The sequence below is a fragment of the Tupaia chinensis genome, unplaced genomic scaffold, assembly GCF_000334495.1.
Source record: "Tupaia chinensis unplaced genomic scaffold, TupChi_1.0 Scaffold000039_1, whole genome shotgun sequence".
NCBI classification, from domain to species: domain Eukaryota; kingdom Metazoa; phylum Chordata; class Mammalia; order Scandentia; family Tupaiidae; genus Tupaia; species Tupaia belangeri.
The window spans coordinates 3,041,133-3,049,818 of record NW_006159494.1 but is presented as its reverse complement, the minus strand read 5'-3'; positions in this window follow the sequence as shown (position 1 = coordinate 3,049,818).

Here is an 8,686-nt window from a genome sequence, read left to right as displayed (position 1 = left end):
AGCCATGGGGGGGTCTGGGCTTAACCTGTTACGCCCCCTGCCAGCCCCGATTCTTTTTATTTTTTTTTAACTCTGCATTAATGTAATTTATTAGTCTCTTGAAACTTTAGTTTTCTCATTTGTAAAATAGAGATAGCCATACTTATATCACAGTGTTACTGCTTTGAGAAGATAAGAAAATAGATGGGATATGTTTGCCACATAAATATTTAAATTCTGTAGACAGGCACAGTACATCTATTTTCTAAGTTCAGTTGAAACAGTCAGTGATTATCATGGTGTCAAAGATAAACTCCTGGGGAAAAACATTTGGAGAAGGGATACGAAGACAGCATTGCTGAGACAGGGAGGTAGTGTTGTTATATTTTGATCAACTCGACTGGGGAGAAATGTTCACATATTGCAATGATCACCTTGTAAGCTAAATAATGTGATTGGCTTTTAGGCCCTCCAGTATTTCAATCTCTATCAGAGAGTGCAGATAGTCGATATATATTTAGAGGATACATACAATATCTTTCTTTCATAGCCTGGCTTGCTTCATTCAGCAACAAATCTTCCATATTCAACCACTTTCTATCAAATGCCTAGGTCTTCTTGTTTTTTATGTATTCCATAGATTACATATGCCACTCTTTTTTTAATCCATTCATCTGTTTGTGGACATTTGATTTGGTTCCATATCTTAGTAATTGTGAATAATGCTGCAATAAACATTGATGTGCAAGCACTTATCCAACTGAACATTCTCCTGTCCTTTGGGCAGATACCTAGAAGTGGGACTGCTGGATCAAACAGTAGTTCTATTTTGTAGATCTTTGAGGAACCTTCATATTGTTTTCCACAGTGGCTGGGCCAATTTACATGTCCATCATCAATGTAAGAGTGTCCCCCTTTCACCACAACCCCACCAACACTTACCACTTTTTGTATTTTTAATATTCACCATTCTGACAGGGGTTAGGTGGTAGCTCATTGCTCTTGTGTTCTCAATATGGATAAATAGCATAAAACTGACTGTGACCAGCAGAATTCTATAAATGTTTCTCTCTAGCTTCTTATTTATCAGAGTTTCATTTTAATGCATAGTCTTAGTGGTTATCCTAAATAATTATATCAATTATCTTCCTAACCTCTTCTCGTGTTACCTATAGTCAGCTTGCTGGATTTTTGCTTTAAGAATGTGTGTTCTTTGTGGAAACTCATCATTATTGTTTGATGTGTAGTTTCTTCTACCCATTGTCATCTGGGTAATATTTTTGAATTAAAGACTTTTTTTGAAAAGTGTCCAGTGATTTCCATTTTTTGCCAAGAAGTTACAAAGTTCTTGCCTGGCTTATGAATTTCTCTTTTCGTTTTCACATTGTATTAGTCACCTTGGGCTGCTATAGCAGAATACCATATATAGGTGACTTTAACAACAAATACTTGTTTCTCATCATTCTGGAGGTTAATTGGAAATCTGAGACCATGGTGTCTGAAAGATTGGGTTCTTGGTGAGAGCCATCCCCATGGTTTACAGATGGCTATCTCTTTGCTTTATCTCCACGTAGAGGAAAGACAGCTAGCTCCATGGCCTCTTGTTATAGGAGCACTAATCTCATTCATGAGAGCTCCGCCCTCAAGACCTACTCACCTCTAAAGGTTTCATTCCCAAATAATGTCACTTGGAGGTTAGGTTTTCAACATGTAAATTTGGGGAGAACACAAACATTCAGTCCATTGCACTTGCTCTAATCATCTTTCCTACTATGCTTGTGTGTAACTGGAACACTGATCATGCATTAACATCCCTGGAGTTTTTTGTGCATTTATCTTTGCACTTTTGTCCTCTATATCCGAGCATATTACACACCAAGTTCTGCTTGTCTAAACTTTTAGTGTTGTTAAAGTCATTATAGTGACCTGAATAAACCTTTGGAACTAGACAGATTGAGTCTGAGTTCAGATTCTATTTATTTGTTTTAAAAAATATTTATTTAATTTTATTTATTAATTATTATTATTCAATTTGACCAGAGAGAAACATAGAAAGAGAGATAAAGCAAGCCACCAAGTCCAGGACTCAAACTTCGGAAGGCTTTGTGGACTCAAACTTTGTGGGAGTCCAGTGCCCCAACTACCATGCCACTTGCCGAACTCATTTTTTAAAAATTATTTCCTTATTTGATTTTATATGTTATTATTATTTATTTTTAAAATTTGACCAGAAAGAGAGAAAGATAAAGTGAGAAACCAAGCCACAAAGTCTGGGACTTTAACCACAGTCAGCCATGTGGGAGTCTGGGCCTTAACTGTTACGCCACCTGCCAGCCCCGATTCTTTTTATTTTTTTTTAACTCTGCATTAATGTAATTTATTAGTCTCTTGAAACTTTAGTTTTCTCATTTGTAAAATAGAGATAGCCATACTTATATCACAGTGTTACTGCTTTGAGAAGATAAGAAAATAGATGGGATATGTTTGCCACATAAATATTTAAATTCTGTAGACAGGCACAGTACATCTATTTTCTAAGTTCAGTTGAAACAGTCAGTGATTATCATGGTGTCAAAGATAAACTCCTGGGGAAAAACATTTGGAGAAGGGATACGAAGACAGCATTGCTGAGACAGGGAGGTAGTGTTGTTATATTTTGATCAACTCGACTGGGGAGAAATGTTCACATATTGCAATGATCACCTTGTAAGCTAAATAATGTGATTGGATGTATTAAAAAATGTAAATAAAAAAGGATAAGTTTCTGATAAAAACTTTTACAGCTCTTCCAAACAGAGTTTTCACTTTATGTTTAATAATACATTTTTTTAGTCTTTTTTAGTATTTATGGTACCTAGTATTAGATTTATTTATCTTTTTAAGTGAAACTACCCTATTAATCTATTCTCACACAGAGTAACTATGTTTAGAACAATGTTCTTAGGAAAATGAGTCCCATGTGACACGTAGAAGGGATTTAATAAAATTTTGTTGAATTGAACTTATTATCAATCCATAAATTGTGGTATTTTCCTGCTCTTTGCATCTTGTTCTGAACAGCTCTGTTTGGCACATTAATCTTAGAATCTTGGGTAATGGGGGTCCTGGAGCTATGGTGTCTCAATCCTATTATATTAATGAGATAATGCAGTGTATTGGAAATGAATGTTATTTAACCGATTACTAGCCATCAATAATCCTTTCTGCTTTCTCTAAGTAGCTGACAAAATGCTCATGTGAGAAGGAAATAGGATTTGGAGGGAAGTTTTCAGGGGTATTGAAAAAGATGTCCTATAATTTCAGAAGCATCAGTTCTTTTTATAAAAACTGCTGAGTTTGGGATTTCTTATAACCATTTATCAGTTTGAGTCAACAATTAGTTCTGAAGCAAGACTAGCCTAAATCACTTTTTTTTTTTTTTAGGATGTCAAAATGGTTTGTGTTCAGGAAATTTGATAAAATATTATCTTGCCTATTTATGCATAAGAATACTTATTTACTCCTTTTACTTGCTCATTCATATTAGAACTAAAAACGTGATATTTGATAGAGAAATTGTTTCTTCAGTAAAACATATAGTATTGTTTTACTTTTCTTTTTCTTTTCTTTTCTTTTCTTTCTTTTTTTTTTTTTTTTGAGATGTTTTTGCTATAGGGCACATGCACTTGTGGGAGGCTGTGCACCAGCGAGTCTGCTGAGGCCATTTTTCATGAGTCTCTTACTATTGCCATCTTAGGCTCAGAGAGCAAACAATTACAAAAAGCCACAATTGGCTCCCCTTCAAAAACCTCACCTTCAACACCACACTCTGATTGGCCACTTCACATAGCAAATCGGTGAGCTTAGAATCCCTCAGATTTGCATATCCGGGTACCTCATGATTGGTCCACAAAGCAACCAATCATAACCTACCTTTTGCTATCCTTCATTCAACCAATCACAGCCCAACAATGTGTATATAAGCATGATCTCTGGCCCATAATCGACAGACGACCAAGAAGACGACCAGGAAGACGATGACGACCAGGAAGATGACCACGACCAGGAAGATGACCACGACCAGGAAGACGACGACTGAAGAGCCTGAAGAGCTGAAACACCGCACAGTCTCCAGACGACCTGGGAGACCCTGAAGAGTTGTAACACTACATCGTCTCCAGACAACCCTGAAGAGCTGTGACACTGCGTTGTCTCTGTGCTGTACCATGCTGCCCACAATAAACGGACGACATTGTCGTCTCTGTGTTGTAACACTACGCCGCTTGTCCCGCCTCTCACTCCTTCACTCAGGAAACCTGTTCGGCTGTCCCCCCTGGGTCGGGACATGCGCTCACCAGACAGACAGAGAGAGACATAGAGACAGAAAGCGAGAAATCACCCCCCGGGGGGATGGTCACACTGCAATCCATTCTCCTCCATTCTCCTCTCGGGATCTTGGGCATGCATACACATGCACCCAGCATGAGTTTTAAGCCACCGGGTCCCAGACGTGAACCGCAGTTGACTATGTGGGAGTCCAACGACATAGCCATTACACTAACTGCTGGTTCCCAACATATAGTATTGTTTTGAGATGCTTTTGCTAATTTTTAGGATTTGTATTGCTTGAAGTATATAGATTTATTGCAATGTCACATCTCAGTTTAATTTTAATATTTCTTTTAGGTTTTGGGGACTTATACATAGATTATTCAGTTATCGTTTCTGTTTTCATTGTACTAAGGCATAGAAATTCCTGTCCTATAATGACTCTGGACATACTTTTAGTACCTGGAGCACCTAGATTCAGAAAAATGCCTCAGGATGCTGATCAGTTGAATACACATAATGACACCTCTATATCCCACAAAGAGATGATCTAACCTTCATTTGAACCATTGGTGTTATGTCATTACCACAGACGATTGCCAGATGAGTAAGGGCTACCACTGTGTAGGTCACTAGACTCTTCTCAATGAAATGACTTACCTGTGCTATGTACCAGTGAATCTTTAATAAAGAACCCACTGGGTCATTCTTAGTACCGTAACTGCATATGGAGTTGAGATATAAGATATTCACAGTGAATCATGGAAGTATTTAAGTTTTAATAATATGATAGTAGACTTCTGTCAAAAATTGATGGGTTCTTGAGACCAGCAGTTAGTGTAATGTCTATGTGGCTGGATTCCAATGTAGCCAACTGAGGTTCGAGTCCTGGACCTGGTGACTTAAACTCATGCCGGGCGTGTGTGCGTGTGTGCCCAAGATCTCAAGAAGAGAATGGAGGAGAAGGAATTGTGGCATGGCCATCCCCTCTGGAGGGGTGATTTTTCACTTTCTGTCTCTCTGTCTTTCTGGCGAGCACACACGCCCTATAGCAAAAACCTCTCCAAAAAAAAAAAAAAAAAAAAAAAGATTGGTTTTTGTGTTGGAGTGGTTTAAATATGCAGAAAACAGGTTTCACACTTAGAATCACATAACCACTTTCCTTAAACCTTCTCCCCCACAAGAAACTTTAATGACTGTCTGAATTGCATTTGCAGAGACACTAGGCAATGTTTACGTTGGAGTTGTGTGTGAGGCTTAATTTGATTTACCTCATGGCCATACCAAATTTTGTAAACATGGTTCATCTTGGAAGATTTTATTGCTTTGAAACTTAGAACTACACAAAAATAGCTCTTCAAACATGGTCAATAGGTTAGATACTCCCTGCCACTACATGTGCATAGCTTCCCCCATTAGCTACATCCCCATCAGTTTGGTGCATTTCTGGTAAATGATGACCCTACATGCACACATCATTACCACCTAGTCTGTAGTTTATATTAGTGTTGTATTTTGTATGGGTTTGGATGAAGGCAACATGGCAGACATCTAGTATTCTACTGAGTACTTTCACTGCTCTAAAAATCCTCTGTGTTCCACCTTTTCGACTGCTTATTTTTTTTTGTACTAGTACTAGTTTTTCCTTTCTTCTTCATTTTTAGACTTATTTATTGAGATCTGATTTGCATGCTATATATGAGGTCATCTGAAAAGTCATGACACATTTTTGCTTTAAATGAACAGAAAAATATGTCAGGACTTTCCCAATGACTTAATAATTCAGCAAATTTAAGTGATCTAATTTTAAAATGTTTGCATAATCTAATTTAAAAATGTTTGCATCACCCCCAAAATAAACTTCATGATCATTACCAGTCACTTGCCATTGCCCTCTATCTCCTTTGGTCTAGGCAAACACAAACCTATTTTTTTCTCACTGTAGAACTGCCTAGCTGGACATCTCATATAATGGAGGCATGCAGTCTGTGGTCTTTTGTGACTGCCTTCTTTCATTTAGCATGTTTTCAAGGTTTAACCATGTAGTAGTATTCATCAATACTTTATTCCTTCTTGTGGATGAATAACATTTCATTATATAGATGCATTAAATTCTGTTTATGTATTTGTTAATTGTGGACATCTGAGTTTCCATATTTGGGCTATCATAAATAATATTACTATAAACATTCATGTACAGATCTTTGGATGGGCATGGAGTACAATGCTAGGTCATGTGATAGCTCCATGTTTAACATTATAAGGATCTGCAAAAAGCATTTTGAAAACTGGGTCCACCAGTGAACTCATATTTTCTGATGAACTCATATTTTCATATTGGTCTTTATTAGTTTTTATCATTGATTACACTGTATCTTCTGCTATGCTGACCTATTTTGCTAATAACTTCTTTTTTCTTGGCTTTGGGTTGCTTTAACATTCTGTTTTCTTTTCCTCTCCCTGCAATTTTCTTTCTTGGCTCTTCTCTTTCTACCTTGACAATCACATTCCCCAATGGGTAAGCCACATTTCAGTCTTGTGGAGATTCCTCTCAAGGCAGTGCCACCATGATTTAAAATCTTTGCTGAGCTGCAGTGTCACAGTTTTGATTGCTCTCAACATCTTTCTGTAGCTGTTTGGTTTCAAATGCAGGATGTCCATAAGTGGGCTCATCACCTGCTCTACAAAGTTGGTCTGTTTTTCTTTCTTCTTCCTTTTATATTTTATACATTCAATCACTGTGTATCATTATAGCTTGCAAAATGAATTTTCCTAGCATGAATACATTGTATGTTAGTTCAGTTAAAGATAGTGTCATACACATTATCATCAACAGGTAACTTTCCATTTTTCTGTCCTTTAAATGTTTTCCTTCTTTCTTTATCTCTTTGACTCCTTTCATCTTATCCTCCCCCATTTTCTACTCTCCTCTCATGCTATCTCTAGTATCTGCCATCGTTCTCCATGCTTCTGTGTCTTTCAGTCTTTTAGTTTCTGCAATAGAGTGTGGACATTTAGTATATATTAAGAGGGGACATACAATATCTCTCATCTTCTGGTTTGCTTCACTTTGCAGTAAATCTTCCATATTTTTCCACTTTCTATCAAATGCCAGGGTCTTATTATTATTATTATTTGGCTGAGTAATATTCTGTAGTGTATATATGCCACACTTTTTTAGTTCATTCATCTGTTCATGGACATTAGTTTTGCTTTCATGTCTTAGCAATTGTGAATAGTGCTATGTTGAACATGATGTGCAAGTACTTTTCATACTGAGTATTCCTATCATTTTCTCTTATGCCTCGAACGTCCTCTTAACTCAGGCTTAGAATTTCAAAGTCATATTTATTCTTTCTTCTCTCATACCTTGTGCCCAGCTTGCCAAATCCTGCCCCTTTCACATATCTATCACCCTCAGAAAATCACTTTCTCCACATTACTCTCCCACCTTGCTCAAGCTCTGCTGTTGCTTATTTTGACTAAAATCTCCTAAATTGGTCTACCTGCTTATTTTATTTTTTTCCTTTTCAATTATTACTGTTTTTTTTTTTACATGAGTGCATTACTTAAGAATGCAAGCACATTCCTATAACTTTTTTCTTAAAAATCTTCAAAGATTCTATATTATCCTCTAAATAAAAACCCAGATTCTTTAGCTGTGTTTCACAACTCAAATATGATTTCCTAGTCTCTTTAAATCATTCTTTTTTATAAGCTTACCTCCTCAGAAAGAGAGAGACACTACCAACAGAATTTCCACATTGTGACCCACTCCCAGCACCCAGCCTGGATCATGTGCACACACCGGCCCCAGGCACCTGCAGGAAGGCCTTAGCACACGTGGATTCTTTCTGTTTGGGCCCAGCATTACAGAGCTTTGCATTATTGTTATTGCCTTTATCTGGACTCCTAATTTTCCTAGTCATCTTTTTTTTTTTTTCTTTTGGTAGAGAGTTTTGCTATAGGTTGTGTATGCTCACTGGAGAGACAAAGACAGAAAGCAAAAAATCACTCCTCTGGGGTGGGGGTGGACTTCTGTAATCCCTTCTTCATTCTCTTCTGGGGATTTTGGCACATATACACATTTGCCTGGCACATGTTTTAAGCTTTCAGGTCTGGGATTCACAGCCATGTGGGAGTCCAACACCTTAATCACAATGGCACCTGCTGACCCCAATTTTCCTAGTCATAGGTCTCTCTCTACTCCTAAATATAACACACGTTTGAGTCAGTCTTAGTTTTCTTTGTTTACCAAACAAGCTTTATATCTTCCTGCTTCCAGCTCTGTATTCCTGCCTTTGAGATGCCCTACCACTGAGTCTACATGAGCCAATATCTCAAGGCCCCAATAGAATGTGTCCTCCTCTGCAGTGGTGCCCATGATCTCACTAGACTG